General features: G+C 36.6%; 1 long non-coding RNA gene across 1 annotated transcript; it reads right to left on the bottom strand.

Moving 5' to 3' along the window:
* Positions 1–15023: 15023 nt before the first annotated feature.
* On the bottom strand, positions 15024–17841 carry LOC112739343 (uncharacterized). The gene is made up of 6 exons (XR_003170301.2): positions 17686–17841; positions 17470–17559; positions 17181–17323; positions 17042–17098; positions 16178–16236; positions 15024–15237 (listed from the first exon to the last, which is right to left on the bottom strand). It is a non-coding gene; the product is annotated as an uncharacterized lncRNA (long non-coding RNA).
* Positions 17842–19268: the final 1427 nt, after the last annotated feature.

The following is a 19268-nucleotide window of genomic DNA, read 5'->3' as shown; positions in this document are numbered from 1 at the left end:
TAGTTCCTAGTATTCCCCGCTTCCCATTATATTTGATTCTATTTTACATTTCGTAATTGCATTTTACCGATGCAGATCGTGCCAAATCTCACGTTTCGTATGGAAAATATCGCTGCCACTTATCAAAGGGTTAGTAACTCAAGTCTTATATTTATTTTCTTCAAATATACATACATAATTTGTAATTTAAGTTGAATTGAACAATCTATCTATTGCTAATCTAGAAGGAATTTTATTCAGCCGTTGAAATCATTGTCTCTGTTACTTTAAATAATTTTATTTAGCGATTAATTAGTTCAAAACACAGCGATTCTTGACTTGTGACGATTTGTTTAGTAAAATGTTAGGTAACTAAACTAATATATAACTAAACTAATATATATTTTCTCCATAATTAACTTTAACTAATTACTCAGAAAGACAAAAGAACCAGCATTCATTTTTCAAGTTGGCTACCAATTACATGCTTTGATGATGTATATTTATTTATGGGGCACTCTACTGTACAAATTGAAATAGTATAAAGAGAGTATAAATTCTTTTTATAGTTATTTTTTATTATTTTATTATTATTCAAAATGTGGGTCCTATCTTTAGCAATATCTCTTTCATCCTATTAAAGGAAAAATCTGTAAACTTACATCTTTATCATATAATTCACATTTATTTATTTATTGAATGTTCAGCCATTTGACCTAATTCTTTCAAGTGGTCTTCATGCTACCGGGCTTATACGCCACATCTATGTTGACTTTGGACCCAGAGGATTCTATGAGCTGAGTCCTAACAGTGAGCCAATAACTAGACACCTAACTTTTGAGCGCTTGCTGGGTAAAGTAGTTGTTTTGCTTTTTACATAGCATCTTCATTTTTAATTCATTTCTGTCTCTCTCACCCTTGGACTTGCGACTTGTAACTTCCTTTGTGCATTGGTCTTGTTAAATAGAAGTTATGAATAAAACGATGATTAACTCCTCGTTTCAAAATATTATTTTGGATTGGTCGAGTGATTAGTTCACTCGTCCATTTAAATAAGTGTTGGAAATTTGAATTTCATCTTGTATATATGCAGTAATTTATTGCTAGCGCTAGAGCTTTAAATAGAGTTCAAATTATTACTTGATTTATCATATTAGGAAATACTATGAACAAAAAAAATCTCATTTTAAAAGAATTTTTTACCTCATGATATGTGGTATTTCTGGCTGCAAGAGCCTAAGGGTTGTTTGTTTGGAGAAAAATAGAAAGAAGAAAAAGAGAAGGAAGGAAAATTTCAATTTTTTTATTTGTCTGAAAAAAATTTAGAAAAAAAAATAGATAGTTTAAAAGAGTATGTTGAATTTATTACAAAAATTTTTCTTCTAAATTTGGATGGAAAATGAGTCTAAAAATTTAAAGTGATAATGACAAAATTGACTTCTCCATATTATCCTTACAAACAAATAAGTTGGTTTCTTCTCCAAAACTTATTGATATATTTAATTTTATAATGATGATTGATTGTATTAATATATCAATTTAACTTTATTTATTTTAAATTAAGAAATAAATTTATATAAATAGAATATTCTTTTTTTATAATATAAAAACAAAAATATTATTTAATACTAATAATATACTTTTTTCCCTTTAGTTTTCTAATAAAACAAAAAAAAATTATTCTTTCTTTTTTTTCTTTTCTTATTTTTCTGTCATTCAAATATATAAAATAAAAATAAAAAACTATCCAAATTCTTTTTTTTTATTTCCTTCCTTTTTGCTACTATTTTTTCCTCCAAACAAAGCGATTTTGCTTAATTAAATGTGTGCTACATACATATTATACTTACATGTGTTTAGGTGAGTTATTCCAAACTGGAACAATAGTGAATCCTACGACCAATGAATTGATCTGGCGAAAAATTAATGACTTCTCAACTATACTCCAGGATTTACCTGCTAATACTCGAAAAATAGGTAAGTCAAGTTTGATGGAATATTTTTGGCAATTCATTATTGTTTGATAGTATCTCCTTAACTGCTACATTATTATCTGACTCAGGTTGTATGACTGGTGATGGTTCCCAAGGTTTAATGAACCTTCAAGACTACATCACAAATGCTCCTAGTGAATGGATTTATTTTTTTGTGGTGCGTCGCAAATTTCCAATCAAGAAATGGAAGAGTATGTTGATGATTCCGTTAAAGGTAACATTAATTGTAACCTTGCTATTTTTAGTTTTAAAGAGTTACTCTTAATTCTCACATTTTATCTTACTAACACCAATGATACAATGGATTGGTAGTAACAAATATATTACAAGTATGCTAACAACATTATCCCCTTTTGTGAGACAATGTTATTATAAGTATTAATTTTGAAGAAGATTTTGTGAATTGTGATCACTCCATTCTAATCACATGAAAATTGGAGGAATAATATATATATTTTTCATGATTGTAACACAAGTGTCTTGACTTTAGTCTACTGAGTAGGTTTCTTGTATTAACTTGTTAAGTTATAAAGATAGTTAAAATTCTCTATTTTACTTTTTTTATTTTATTTTAAAATTTGTTACTTTTATTTGATAAATTGCAGTTTCTGAATATGACCTGGTTGCTGAACAGTGTGTTGCTCGTGTTATCAATGCGATGGAAGCTAAATTGGGTATTCTGTGAAACTAATATTTGCGTTTTGCAAAGTAAAGGATGCCTTACAAACTCCTATTCTGAATTACAAACCATTTACATTTTGTTAATAGTTGCATCGTAAAAATTTTAGCACCATGTGCGAATGTGATACTCTTGGACCATACTATTTCTCATGGAAATACTATGCTTGCTGGCATATCTTTTTTAGAAACTCCTTACCATTTGTTCACTTGGTATTCCTTGCCAATGAACCAATAAAATAATTCCAGAATCAATAATTAATACAGAGAGTCACAATAATAAGCAATAACATCAAATAAGAAGAATTAATAGAAATATGTGTGAATTATATATACGGTGAAGAGAAGAAAATGATTTTCTTTTTTGAGTAAAAGAGACTCCTAAAAAATATATGATATTTTCTGCATGCCTTTTGTGACTCCATTTTCTTGATATATATGTCTCTCTCCACTAGGTGGTTACATATCTAACTTTTGCTATTGTCTCAAGCATTATTCTCCTGCTATGCATTTCTTCACACTTCGTAGTCCTTCATTCAAACTAGTTGCCTCCTTTTCTTTTTGTTTTTCTGCTGCAAACTTGAATTACTTAGCCCAATCAACCCTTCATCATCTATAGTCTCTTCTATTGGGTCAGGATTGGTACTTGAGCTCGTATCAATTACTCCCACCGTAACAATGACCTTGTCCTTAAGATCTTCATTAGGATATAGCCTTTGAAGGCTTGAAGCTCATCCCAGCTAACCCAAGTCGCCTCTTCTCGGGGAGTACTGACAACGGCCAAATTGCATAGGTTAGGAATCTCTCATCAAAATAGAATTGGCATTGTAAGTATAGTCCTAACATGATAATTTGACCATCAATCAAATAAAAAGGATGTCATAATCTCATCAAAATAACCGGGAGTTTGAATTCTTGGGTCATCCTTCGTAGGAATTGCAATGAAGTGTCATATTATTGGTTATGAAAGAGAGCATGGGATTTGTGAATAAGAGAGAGCAAGTAAATGTAAATAGCAAGGAAGTAACTTAACATGCAAGTAATTGAAAAGGAAAGCAAGTAGAGGCAATGCAAATGGAAATTAAATGGTAAAAAAGGCTCTTGGTGGGAATTGGGTAATTAGGGCTTGTTATCCTAGTTGTGGATCACAAACATGGTAATTGTGTGTGAATTAATCCTAATTAGTCAACCCTACATCGAGGATAAGTCAACTAGGCATAATTAATCCCAATTCCTAAGTCCTAAGTCAACACTAGTGGGTCACTTAGAGTCAAGGAAAACCATATTAATTAACAACCCACACACAATGTGAAATGGACATCCACCACTCAAGTTCACCCAAACCACACAATTTTCCAACCAATAGTGAGAAAAACTATGCAAAAACCCAACCAAGCATTTTATCAAACACTTGATATGTATGAAAATAAAGCATGGTAAAATGACAAGAAATAATAAATGCTACAACTACCAAGTAAGAAAAATAAAGATAGCAACTCAATAAAGCAATAAATGGCATGAAACATAAAATTGCATTAAATATAAATCAAAATAACAAGAGTGTGCTTAAACATAAAAGGCAACAAAAATGAGAAATTAACAAGATAAGCTAAGGAAATTAAAACAAGAAAACAAGGAAAAGTAGAAGGAACTAGATTAAAACAAGAATTAAAAAGGAAAATTACAAGAAAAGTAAACTAAAAATCCTAGGTTCTAGAGAGACGGGGGAGCTTTTCTCTCTAGAAAAATGAACTACATTATGCTAAAACTAAACCCTAAGTTCTCCCCCTTCATCCTTCTTCCAATTGGCTTGAAATAACTTCAGAAATGAGTTGGATTGGGCTTTAGAAGCCTAGAAATTGCTGGGGGCGATTTGCCATGAATGACCCCACGTGCATGCAATCATGCGTACGCACAATTGCGCAAAATTTCCATCATGCATACGCACGACATTTGGTGCGTACGCATCCTTGCACGAGGTTCGCACCTTTGCAGCAGCTTCCAAACTTCATTTCCTTCATGATTTCTCCCCTTTTGGATGCTCTTTCTTCACTTCTTCAACCCAACTTGCCTTGAAAATTTTGAAATCACTTGGCAAATACATCAAGGCACCAAATGGGATCAAAGTGAATAAAATTTAGCAATAAAAAGGCCTAAAGAGCATGTTTTCACTTTCAAGCATAAATTAGGAAGACATCATGAAACTATGCTATCTCAATGGATAAATACAAGAAAAGTCAATGAAGTCCACCTAATTAAAGCAAATAAATACCATGAATTGTGGATTCATCAAGTACCTTGCCACTCCACTAAGACCTATACTTCTTTGGTATTATCATTGAGTCGTATGATGCGACTATCGATAATCGTGGCGTGGTATGAATGGGAGTGTCAGCAGAAGGTCATGAATGGTAATAACAGGGATATGTGCACCCTTAAACTCTTTCAGCAAGGACACATGGAAAATCGGGTGAATGGCACTTTCAATCCTTCTGGCAATTCGAGCTTATATGCGACTACTTCAACCTTCTGTAGCACCTTAAAAGAACTATAATACCTCAAAAATATTTTCATGACAGTGAGAGTCAGCCTTTCTTTTCTTGTGTTCTTACACCCTCTACAACTTATACCCAAGCTCCCTATACAAAGCTTCCCGCACACGCAACAAATCGTCAACATCTTGAATAGGAGATGTGTGGCCTATATATCCCAGAATAGTGCGGGTAGCAATCCCATACAGAGCCTCAAGTGGAGACTTTTCAATAGTATAGTGGAAAGAATTATTATAGCAATAGTCAATCCAAGTGAGGTATGCAAACCACTTATTTGGATAGGAATGTGTGAATACTTGCAAATATTGTACTAGAGTCTTGTTAACAAACTCCGTCTGTCCATCCGTTTATGAATGATATGCTGTGATATACAACATCTTGGTACAACAATTTTGAAATAAATTCTTCCAAAAACGACTCAGAAAGAGTAGATCACGATCAGAAACTATGGTAGCAGGAAAGCCATGAAATTGGACCACTATGTTGATGAACTTTTGAGCTATCACTTTTGCTATGAAATTGGTTTTCAAGGGAGCTATGCGAACTGTATTAGTAAACCGATCAACTACTACGAGTAGTGCAGTGAAGCCGGATAAGTTCGGCAATTTGGTGATGAAGTCCATACTCAAATCATCCCAAGATCGTGCAGGTATGGGAAGTGGTTGGAGCAATCCTTGAGGTTTAACAGTGATAGATTTGGTGCTCTGGCAGTTCACACGATGATCAATGAAGCGTATCACGTCTTGACGCATACCCAGCCAGAAAAACAACTCTCCCAATGCTTTGAAAGTCTTTAAGATACCTATGTGACCCGTAGTTACAACACAATGAAAGTGATGGAGGAGGAGGTCCCTTAAATTGGCAAACTCGGGTACCCAAATTTTTTCCTTATACAAGAGTAATCCATCATAAAAGTTGTAATCCGCAACCAACTCCCCTTTTTGTAACCTTTCTTGCATTGTTAACAACTCTTCGGCTTCTTGATTAGCATGGAGAATTGCGAAAATAATGGATGACTGAAGAGCTGTGAAAGCTTGGAAGTAAAATTTCTCACCCTCTTCAACTTGTCTTGATAAGGCATCAGCCGCCTTGTTAAATTTTCCTGGCTGAAATTTAATGTCAAAGTTATACCCAAGTAAGAAAGGTAGTGCTGCTATTCTAAGGTTAGGATCACTTGTGTTAAGAGCTCCCGAAGTCCCTGGTGGTGAGTCTTAATGGTAATTTTTTGTCCCAAAAGGTAGTATCGCCACTTGGCCACTGCCTAAGTCACTGCATATAATTCCTTTACATAAGCTGAGGCATGTGCTAACCAAACCCAAGCTTCTTACTAAAATAAGCCACAGGCGGATGACTCTCCTGCGACAAAACTACTCTGACACCTATACTGGATGCGGCCGACTCAACCATAAATGGCTTTGAGAAATCCAGAAGTGCAAGAACCAGTGTCTGGGTCATAAGTTTCTTTAATTGGACAAAGGCTTGGTCTGCTTCCAATGTCCAGTGAAAAGCATTCTTCTTCAACAACTTGGTCAAGGGAAAAGCCAGCTGAGCATAATTCGCCACAAATTTCTGGTAGTAACCAGTTATCCCGAGGAATCCCTGAAGTTGTTTTACTGTTTTGGAAACCGGCCACGCAAGAATTGATTCTATTTTTGTGGGGTCTACCTAAACTCCAGCCTGTTATAACATGCCCCAAGTACTCAACTTGTTGCTGGAAGAATGAGCACTTGGATCTTTTTGCAAAAAATTGATTATCACGCAAAACTTGCAATGCTTAACTCAAGTGCATCATGTGCTCCTCCTTTGATCTACTGTATACCAGGATATCATAAAAAAATACCGCAATAAAGCGCCTTAAGTAAGGCTAAAAATTTTGATTCATCGTCGCTTGGAAGGTGGAAGGAGAATTTATGAGCCTAAACGGCATCATGACGAATTCATAGTGACTAATATGTGTCTGAAAAGCTGTCTTCTTTATGTCTTCCTCCCGCATTCTTATTTGATGGTAACCACACCTCAGATCTATTTTAGAAAAATAAATAGTCCCATGCAATTCATCCAATATTTCATCTATGGTTGGTATTGGAAAATTATCTGTTACCATTATAGCGTTCAAAACTCGGTAGTCAACGCAAAATCTTTAGCCTCCATCCTTCTTTTTTACTAGCAAGACCGGACTTGAGAAGGCACTCTGGCTATCCCTAATGACCCCCGCCTATAGCATCTCATCAACAAGTATTTCTATCTCTACTTTCTGAAAGTGGGGCTATCTATACAGTCTAATACTCATCGGCGCATTCTCAGGTACTAAATGAATAGAGTGATCCATCATACTTGGCGATGACAACTGTATTGTCTCCTCAAAGACCCCTGAGAAGTTTTCGAGTATTTGATGAACTTTATCATCATCAGCCGTAAGCTCCTCTTTATTGTTTCTAGAATCAACAGCCTCTAAGTGGAATAGTGACGCAATAGCTTTGCTCTCCTGTAATTTCCTCAGTTCTCTACAGTTGAGGCTACTTTCCTTTAACAACCTCTCACCTTTGAAAATCACTCAATTTCCAGAGATCTTAAACTTCATAAACAATTCTATGTAATTTATTTAAAAGGTGCCAAGCCTCATTATCCAGTGCACACTTAGAACCACGTCATCTCCTTTCAAATCCAAAACATACGCATCCACCGCAAAGTCATACCCTTGCACCGAGAGAGCTAACCCCACGCATTTTGCCCCACAATGGATGAAATCCTCATTACCTAACATCACTTGCAAGGTCGGAGTTGGTGTGAGAGGAACATTCAACTTTCGAGCCACCGAACCCTTCACAAAGTTATGAGTGCTGTCTCCATCAATCAAAATCAACAAAGGACGATTCCCATGAGTGCCTCGGACGCAGAGGGTTTTTGGGTGGAACTCCCCTTCTAGGGCGTTGAGTCTTATTCTCGGAGTCAAACACTCATCATTATTCCCTTCATCTTCAGAATCAGAACCAGCGTCGCTGGCCTCTCCCTGCACCTTCTCTTGTAACAAGTCGTGGAGTTCATCTTCACCCACCAAGAGTTGGTAAGCGGCTTTACAATGGTGGTCTGGCGCATATTTTTTGTTACAATAGTAGCACAACCCTTTTTATCTTCTCTAGTGGATATCAGCGGTGGTAAGTTTCTTGAATGGAGTGAGGATCATCTTGGGTGAAGGAGAAGAAGCTTGCAATACGATTGATGCAGAAGCGGCATGAGTGGAATTCTGTGTTGTAGTTATTGGGTTGGGGCTAATCGGGTTTGGGGTCGTGTTGGGGACAAATTGGGTCGGAGCAGCGACTGACGGGTTGTATCGGGTTACATTGCTCTTAGATTTGTCCAGGGTCATTGCATGTTTTTGTTCATGCATTTTAGCAATGGATACAACTTGGATATATGAGCTGGGCTGGGCCAGTAACAATTCACACTTCAAATTCTCTTGAAGTCCAACAATGAAGAGGGCTATGATCGACTCCTCACTCAGTCCAGTCACATGGTTGTTGAGCTCCTCAAGCTGACATTGGTATTCTTCTATAGATCCTCCTTTCTTCAGCTCTTTGAGGGTGGTGCGGTGGTCATAGTAGACGCTCTTAGCAAAACGAGAATTTAGGGCGTCAAGAAAGGTCTCCCAAGTGTAAGCGATGTTATTGTTGACTCTCCAACAGTACCATCCATATGCAACTCTGACGAGATGGAAGGAAAGTACACAGATTCTCTACTTAACGGGAATGTCAAAAGTTTCAAGATACCAACGAGCTTTGAAGATCCAGTCTTCTATCCTCTCTCCATCAAACTTAGGCAAGTCAGCCACCTTCAACTTGTGTGGCCAGTGCTGTTCCTACTCGGGCTTGGTGAGCCCAAACTAGAACCAATCACTGATTCCTCCCTTGGATGAATCTGATAATCACTCTTAGTATTCAACTTTATATTCTCGCAGAGAAGTTTCTCAATGGTGGTAAGCTAGGATTGTGTCTCCGCAATGTGCTTATTAGCCTCAATAAGCCCCCAACTCAATATCGTAACTTCGTACTTGTTAGAGAGAGTGAGCTCTTCCAACCGATTTAGGCGAGTTCCTTCCGCCATCGTTGACCTCTCAGTGAAAGCACCAATTGGTACTCCACTTGGTACTCCTTGACAATGAACCAATAAAATAATTCCATAATCAACAATTAACACAGAGAATCACAGTAATAAGCAATAACATCAAATAAGAAGAATTAATAGAAATATGTGTGAATTATATGTACGGTGAAGATAAGACAATGATTTTGTTTTTGAGTAATGGAGACTCCTTAAGGATATATGATATTTTTTGCATGCCTTTTGTGACTCCATTTCCTGCTATATATGACTCTCTCCACTAGATGGTCACATAACTAACTTTTATTATTATCTCAAGCATTATTCTCCTGCTACGCATTCCTTCACGTTTTGTAGTCCTTCATCCAAAATGGATGCATCCTTTTCCTTTTGTTCTTCTACTACGGACTTGAATTACTCGATCCAATCATCCCTTCATCATCCACAGTCTCCTCCATTAGACCAGGATTGGTACTTGGGCTCGTATCATTAGTACTCTTAGATTTTATTTCACGGTGTCAAAATTATTTTTTACATTTTAAACGTTCTATATAAGTTTTATAATTTTTACAATATTATTCTATTGTTAATTCTGTTAACAATTCTATAATAGATGTATACACGTAAATGTTATAATTTATTGTGAAAAACTAATATTATACTACCATTAATAAAATAATAAATAAATAAATAACACTAGCACATGAGATTTTTTTAAATAAATAAATTGAATATTTTATTTATCGAAATAAAAAATTTGGAGATTTTTTCACGAAATATGTCGCTTTCTTATCTCGTTTACAGTGTAAACGAGATACAGTCAAACAAAAATAAAGCGTATATATCGTTTACAGTGTAAACGAGATAAGTGTTATCTTATTTTGTTTACACTGTAAATGAAATAAAAAAAGAAATTATGATGTTGACATTGTAAACGAGATACGTAAAGACAAATTTTCAACAGCTAAAAAAGGATGTGCAACCTTTTGTATTCTCCACAAACTTTTTACTACTTCTTTTCTACCTATTTCTTCCAAAAATAAGCCAAAATATCTAGTAATAGTGGATACTTAGTTGTAAGTGTCTATCCGAATTGCCTTATAAGAAATAGTGATAATAGGGTGACATTTGAGTCTGAAAATCCCATTCTGTTATGTACCCGGCCTGTGAGTTTATTGTCCGAATTGAAGAGTCTGATATTGGGTAACGTCGGTGGTAGAAGGAGAAAAGAGATCGAAAGGTGGGGTACGGTTGCTAGCACCGGTAGAAAATTGAGTTTTTTTGGTGTCATCTATTTTGGCTGCATAGCAACGAGCATGCACGCCTGATGTTTGATATCTATAGTAGCATCATAGCGGAGCAAGTGATGGAACTTTCTGCGGAGGTTGGCGATGTCGGTGGCGGTGGATCTGGCTTGTCAGACTTCACCCAAGACGACCCACCTCTCGCACACCACCGATTCATGTGGCTAGTCCAGTGAAAGACATGGACGTCAATGGTGAGGACTCCAATGGGGAGTATGTTGCGGATAACAATGAGAGTTGTTCCTTCGAGGATGATGATGAGGAGGAGTTTGTACTGGAGAGCCCAGTTGAGGCATTACGTAGGTATCTTCTGCCTCCCTTGCATCCAATTCTGACCTTGTCATTTGGTCACTATGGTATGTTGGACCTAGACGCGATGCAAGAGAAGAATCTATTTTTCAACACGGGTGAAGAAGATTACAACTTGGACGGTGGTGTGGAGTTTAGGGTTGGCCACAAATTCAAAAAATACAGATGTAGTAATGCAAGGGTGTGAAGAATTACAGCATTCGCAGAAGTGCTAAATACTGAGTAGTAGAGTCGAATCGATTAAAGTACATGTGTTTAGCACCTACTATGTTGCAAGACTATCGACAATTAGACAACAGTCTCATCTGTCGTGTTATCCTCCTGTTGATACAATCCAACCTGTCTGTCAGTATCTTTGTCTTGCAAGGTGCAATTAGGCAAAGCTATCACTTCGAACCTTCATCTAGAAAGGTTTGGATGGCAAAGCAAAAGGCGATTGTACAGATATAATGTGACTGGGAGGAGTCATACAATAAGGTGTTGAGGTTGCTACAAGCGTTGCAGAGTTGGTCCCGGAACGATGTGTGAGATCAATGTTGTACCGTACTATGATGGGCACCTCATGATGCGTGATTGCAGCATGTTTGGCAAGGTATTTTGGGCCTTCCCTCCCTGAGTTAAGGCTTTCAAGCATTGCAAGCCATTCGCCTCCGTCGATAATACGCATCTCTATGGAAAATATGGTGGTATTTTGTTTATTGTAGTGGAACAAGATGGTAACAGCAATATCCTTCCTATAGCCTTTGTAATTGTTGAGTCTGAGACGACAGAATCATGGTCTTTCTTTCTTACCAATCTGAGGACAGACATCACCACACAGGAAGTCCTGTTAATTATTTTTGATAGATCTCAAGTGATCAAGGATGCATTGAGAGCTGAGGACATACATTGGATGACATCTTCCTAGAGCGTTTCATACTTATTGTGTCCGGCACATGGCAGCGAACTTCATGTCTCGTTTCAAGTCTCCTGAGGGAAAAAGATATCTCATAAATGCTGCTTATAGTCCAAGCAAGGCTGGGTATGAGTGGTACATGGATGCGTTGTTGTTGTTGTCGCAGGAGATAGCAGATTGGGCTGGTAGATTCAACAAAGAGATCTAGCTACAACACTGTGATGGTGGTCACCAGTTTAGACATATGATGACGAACCTCTCTGAGTTCATGAATGTCGTTCTTAAGGGTACACGCTATCTACCGATATCGGTGATCGTGCGATGCACCTAGGAGAGGTTGCAGCAGTTGTTCGTGAAGAAGGGACGGGAGGCACATGCACAGCTAGTAGCGGGTAATCAGTTTTTACAATGGTTGATAGCTGCTATTGAGAAGAACAGAGAGGGAATCTCGAAGATGCGCACCACTCACTGCGATAGACAGGCATCTGTGTTTGTGGTTGATGAGTTGGAGCCTTTTGAGGGTTGGTCGCAGTGGTCGTTCCGTGTCCGCCTGGTGGTGGGTACATGTGACTGTGGCCTTTTCCAGTCACTCCATTTTCCATATCATCATGCGTTGGCCACCTGTGCTGCCGCAAGTATCAAATGGGGTCTATACGTCCATCTAGTGTACACGCAGCAGGCTGTGTTCAAGGTGTACCAATCAGAGTTTCCGCCGATACCGGATGAGAAGCTTTGGCTAGAGTTGTATGGGACACGCCTTCGACCTAACCCTGCCATGCGCAGGAAGTCCACTGGCAGACCTATTTCTACCAGGTTTCGTAATAAGATGGATGAGAGTGAGTCCCAAGAGAAAACGTGCAGTCTATGCAGGTAAACCGGTCATACCCGAAGAGGTTGTCCAAACTAATAGACAGGCGAGGCTTAGTTTACGGTTATTACTTTGCTTGTGTTTGGTTTAGGGTTTATGTTTGCGTAGTTCATGTGTTTATGTGGTACAAGTTAAGGTTAAGTTTGTGTTATTTTCACTCATCATGTTTTGTACTCCAAATTTGCACGATTAAAGTTACCATTTGTAATCCGCTTATTACATTGAATTGTAAATATTACAGTACAAATCATAACCATGTTGACATGAAACATGCACAATACGAGTAGTATATAACATAACAATTAACTCAAACTACAATTACTGATAGTTTATCAAAATACATCAAAATATAACTACTGTTCCAGAATAACACTGCTGATTATATTAATCTAAATACATCAAAATACATCAATGGTAAAGAGAATGTAACAGCATACAACAATAACTATCCGATGTCATCGACGGTGATCAGTATGGAAATGACGTTGATGGCCGGTGCCACACAGTGGAGGCTGCGCCTGTCGCTGAGATGCATATATATAGGCATCCTCTTCTCTTATCTCGTTTATAGTGTAAACAAAATAAGATAACACGTATTTTGTTTACACTGTAAATGAGATAAGAGCATTACACAACACGTGTATAAACGTGATATCGTCATGTCGTCTCGTGTTTTATCTCGTTTACACGATAAACGAGATAAGAGAAGTGACGCATATTAGTGAAAAAGCTCCGAACTGTTTATTTTGGTCAATAAAATATTTATTTTATTTATTTAAAAAAAATTTCTGACACATAAGAGACTGAAATGTGATTAGAATTTTGTATTTACTTGTATTATTAATGGGTTACTCTATGGTACAGATGTAAATTGGTACAGATTTACAGATATTCTCTTTGCATGAATATGAGATCGACACCTGGCTGTTTAGTTGTAGGGCTTGTCTCCTGCTTTATCTTATGGGTAGCTGAGCTAGTTAGCTAAAATTGCTTTGGTATAATGTTGGCTGGTGGACCTGTTGAAGTGGGCTTCGGTAGTAGTGGATTGGGTTTCAAAAAAGACCAGATTTTTTTTATTTTGTGAATGGGAGAAAAAAAAGTGAAGCGCAGCACCAGTATCCATGGAGGGTGAAGTATTGATGAAGATCTTCTCCCCAAAAACGAAACTCTAGGTTGCAGGGAGAGGGATACAGCCGCCGTCGTGGTGCCGTGGCGGAGGTTCACGTCTGGAAACCGACTCCAATCGAAGTCACAGATTCATCTCGTAGCCCGTGTTGCCTGCGTCTGCCGTCCACGCTTCCGCTGCCGGCACGATCGGAAGTTGCTGCTGTTCTGGTTTGGTCCTCATCGCAGGTATGAATTTCATTGTTTTTTCTCTGTTTGATTTTATAGTATTCAAAATGATGTCTTGCTTTAGAGGTTTGGAGCATTGGGTAAATTGAATTGAATTGAATTGAATGTATAAATTTCTTTTGAATTTTCCTTTCAATGTTTCTGATTTTGAAACTCGCTTAGGAGCATGAGTAGTTGCTTTATCTTTCTCTGTATTTGTCAACTTTGCTTTTCTATTCACACCACTTTCAATGAGACTTTTGTGCCGACTTTTCTTGAACATTTTACTTCCTTTTTACTTTCCTGCATTTGAATGCTTACTCTCGACTAACCTTAAGCCATGGTTGCTGGTAGTAATAGACTTATAAGGTTCATTTTCACTTGGTAAGTCTGACTCAAATTTCTTATCCCTCTTTCTCTTTTTATGTTTAACGTTAAACTCTTCCTTCCATATTTAGTTGCTTCCACATCCTTATCTTGTTTGATGATGAAAATAATGGTGTCTTGCTTGCAGTTGTCAGAAAAATCACTACAAACACCAGCTGATGTTGTTGAACAAGGTGAAGTTGTCTGCCAGGAAATACATGCTGCGACACGATTTGCGTTCGACTAAATCGGATACCTTAACTACCCAACATTAAGATATCAGGAAGAAATTCAACCTACTATGACATCACTTTACAAGCATGGTCTCTTCTACTATTATTGTGGCATCAATTTAGAGAGTGTACAAAATATTTTAAAATTATTGCTTCTTTTCTTGTGGTAGTAACATAGCTACATTTTGATATTTTTCTCGTAATTTAAGCATTCCATTATAATTTGGGACAACGGATTGGTTACTCCCTCTCTTATGTGGGAGTAAGTAAAAATATTTATAACTTGAACCCCGCATTTTTATTTTTGAAAAAATTGGTAATTAAAGTTTGTCCCTCTACTTTTTTTATTTTAACATATTCACCTCAAATAGCCTCAATTTTTTATTTCAATTTCTTCAAGAATAACCAAAACTCATTTTGGGAACTCTTTTATTATTGTTCTAACTGAATACAACTTTCAAAAAAAATTACAAATAACGAAGGTTCTAATGCACCATGCATTAACTTAACAGCATATATGACAATCTTTGGCAGTTGCATATTTATTTAACTAGGCTAATTTTTGGCAGTGTCCTTCCTTCCATGTAACATGTAGTCTTTCTTCATTCCCCATGACTGCATGATTAGTGCTGTAAAAGAATAAAACACAAAGAAAAAGAGGTGTGTCACTACATTTCTAACGCTAGAATCCTAATTGACTGTGCATATAAAAGCAAGCTGATGATAATGCTCCAAGAAAGAGCCAATGACAAGGTATGAGTATTGCTTGTGTTTAGAATTAAACAAAAAAAAATGCCTTATATCATTTTGGGCACCTGAGACAAACATCGACTTAAAGGAAAAGACGTCTACTACGTATCATGTATTTCACAGAAACACAATTTTAAACTATGAAAAGTAATAGTTCCAAGAACAAAGTTACATACAAAAGGGAAAAAAAAGCATAACAAATTCTAGTAAATGGTCAAAGTTATACTATTCATTCTTCTTAATGAAAGCACAAGTCTTGACCACATGCTAGTACAGTAACAATTTTAAAAAATGTACATGAATGAATTTCGCATATATATGTAGTCCTTTTTCCAAGAATAATCCTACAAGGACTAGGAAAAAGGATAACGAGTTTATCCCCTTTCAAGCTATATAGAGAAGAGATAAAAATTCAACTCCACCTAGAGAAAGGCCAATCTATAAACAAAACAGTAAATTATATTTTTTACCATTCACAATACAGTTCACATAGTTAAATAACATGTGACGACTTAGGTTAAGACAAATTGATTAATTTTGATTTAAAAGATGAGAAGTGAAGAAGGAAGAGGCATAGAGGAAAATAAAGCCTTTGATTACATCTAATCTAATCCTTAGACAGAGACAACATATTTGAACACTAATTGTGAGGAATTCTAGCTAACTAGGGAAGGATCATATTTTCAAACACTAACTCAATCTTCATCTCCTTGCTTCCATCCCTATAAATTACTAGACATTAACATGATGAATCTTCGGCTCAGAAGTTAGATATAGCAGTGTCTCCATGATAAACTAGAACTAACTGTAATGATTTACCTTCTGATTGAACCAAAAACCTTTCCCACGTAAGACTTAAGTTTGTTCCCACAAAAGTCCTGAAAGAAGTTTAGCCAATAGTTAGAATAAAGGGGTGAAGTAGAGTTGAAATAGAAATACAAAGAAACAATAGCATTAAGATTAAATTCCGCTTGAAGTGGTGTCAAACAAACACAGAATGCATTGTATTTGCTACAAATACATCATTCACATGCTTTTTCAGTTTAATACCGCTTTTATGCCCTTGCACAACTAATTCACCACATTCACACATCATTTGTTTACTCTTCTCTAACAATCTATGAAGATTGAATCAGGCTAGTTAAAAAAGGTATGTTAATATGATCACTGAAACAAATGCAGATCAATATCAAGAAAGTTTATTACAGAACTATTTAGTTTCTTAATCACTAACCATGCTAATTCAGAATGTAACATACAAAAGAGGGGGCATTGAGAAGAGACCTATAATCTATCAAACCTAGATGGAGGCACAAATGAGGTTCATGATTGGATCCACCTCCATCTTTCAATTCATACCCTCTATAATGCAATTCACACTTTGTTAGGAACAGTCCAGGAAAAAAAAAACCACAAACCACATAGATAAGTCCTCAAAATCATAGTTACATTGATACACGATATGTTCCAATACCGATACGCAGCAAGCCAATATGTATAATAATTTATATGAAAAGTATAGTTATGGCGTTCTAGTACACATATAAATTATGAATTAGTATGCAATATGTCAGCTAATTGGCGAATTCATGTAACTATATGCCCAAAATTACTACACTTAACAATTAGCAAAGCATCCAATCGATGTGTGACCTGATCTATAGTCTATACCCTAAAACATACCCTGAACTTGTTTCCGTTGAAGAGTGACTTGTTATTCTGAGCTCTCTGCTCCCGTATCTACACAACCAAAAAGTGATAACAATTAAACAAGGAATCAAATCAAAATAAAGAAGAGTGTGTGATGGACAGAACACCGAACAGAGCAGAGCAGAGGTATTAGCATAGTGTGAGCAGAAGAACACGACGGAGCAGAGCAGAACAGGTCGCGGGCTCCATCAGTGAGGAACACGACGCCGGCGAACAGAGAAGAGGGATTACAGCAGTGCTCTGTTCCATAAAATCCTGAAGCATGGTAGAAGATGTATAAGCCCAATTAGGAGTAAAGAAGTCCACCACTGATGACCCAAATGAAACAACATAAACAATGGAGCAGCCCTCCTCTATAAACCCAGTTGGAGATTTGCAACCTTGGCTCCTTATTTCATTACCTGGCTCTATTCAGTAGACAAGCCCGACAAGATGACAGAGCTCTACCAAGCCTGTTCCCTACCGTGCCACTTGTCACAATATTCTTCAATCTGTATGAATAAATATGTATGTTATAAATGGCCATTATTAATATATTGGGTTGGCATGAAAAGAATAACTTGAGAAAGACAAAAAATAAAAAGTAAAATTAAAAAGAAAAGTGTAAAATAAAATACTTTCTATATAAAAATTATAAAGGGGTCATTGCCCCCGTCTCATATACTAGGCTCCCCCTAACGAAGTACACACGTTTTAGAGAGGAAAACGCGATTTGGAGACCAAAAAATCGAAGCAAGTGGCTTAAAATTATTTGTGTTCCATACTATGCCCCAAAATAGTGTTAGAAATTATGATTAAGAAGATCACAAAATTTTATATTTGTTGTGATTCTAAGGTATGATTAAATTGTTTTTTTTTAGAGAAATATTTGTTCTTACACTTAGTTGATATTTTTTATTTAAATTAAATAAATATAGTAATTACAAAAATAAATAAATGATGACGTATTCACAAAAATATATATTGGGACACATCTTGAATGCTGAGGGGATAACTCTAAAATGGCCATATCTCGACGTCTGAGATCCCGTGCTGTGCTAGGGTGACGCCGAGTCACATCCTGAGTGCACCCAGGATATGTATAAGCATTGAGCATCCGAGATATGCGCATAATGTGAAGGGGATTTCAACACCTGAGATGTGCACAATCGTTGTGATTGTGGTCTCAGCATCTGAGATAAACTCGTAAGCGTATATAATGTCACATTATCTGAGATTGCTATGCATTACCACCATTTTTTACACTTTTGTGACCTTCTAAACACTTGAGTTTGAGTTCCTTCAAAAATATGGCCCTCAATAATATGTCCGCGAATGAGACATCAACAGACTGAATGTTACTTGCATGTAGCTGGAGCTTTAAATTTTGAGGTTAGTAGTTTAACATTTTTTATTGTTAGTGAATAATAAGTTTAGATGTTTATTCTTTAGTGAGTTAGTTAATGGGATAGGTATAGTGAGTAGATTAAGTTAGAAGATCTATATTAGTTTCGTTGGTATTTCTAGTATAGTTTTATACTTTGTATAATTGATTGTAATTACTTAAGTTAAATAAATAAAATAGGTAACTAATTGTGAGTTAAGTTAAATAAATAAAAGGAAAAACAACTATTAGTATCCATGAATTTTACGAACGTTGACAAAAGTACCTATCAAACAAGAAATCTAATATTGTAAGCATGCAATATGGGTTCTGTATGACAAAAGTTATCCAAAGTCTAACTTTTTGTTGACTTTTTAACAAAATACCCAAATTAACCCTATCTTTTTCTCTTTCCCAAACTTCAACAACAACAATACTTTAAAAAATTCCCTCCATCAATGGCTACAGTTTTACCATCTTTGTTTTTTTCTCCTAAATCTTCTTATTCTTCTCAAAATTCACCAAAGAAACACACTCTTTCACATCTAAAGGAATCATAATCAAAATCAAAAGTTTAACATAGCTGAATCTACAACAACCATTCTCACTGTCATCGCCTCATCGTCGTTGTGTCTTGTACAGTGCTTGTTCAACAGTATCGTTGCCTCCTACTCCACGGTCATTCGTCATCGTCGCGGCCTCATAATCGATCTTCCTCGTCATTGCCTCCTCCAACAGAATCGTCACCATCACCAGTAGTATTGTTGCCACCTCTAGCAACCTCTTCGTCGCTCATCGCCGCTGCCTCTCGCAGCCTTGTCATCGTCGTCGCATCAA

The sequence above is a fragment of the Arachis hypogaea genome, chromosome 2, assembly GCF_003086295.3.
Source record: "Arachis hypogaea cultivar Tifrunner chromosome 2, arahy.Tifrunner.gnm2.J5K5, whole genome shotgun sequence".
In the NCBI taxonomy this organism is placed as follows: Eukaryota; Viridiplantae; Streptophyta; class Magnoliopsida; order Fabales; family Fabaceae; genus Arachis; species Arachis hypogaea.
The sequence above is the reverse complement of the archived record's forward strand: the minus strand, read 5'-3'. Positions and strand labels throughout refer to the sequence as shown.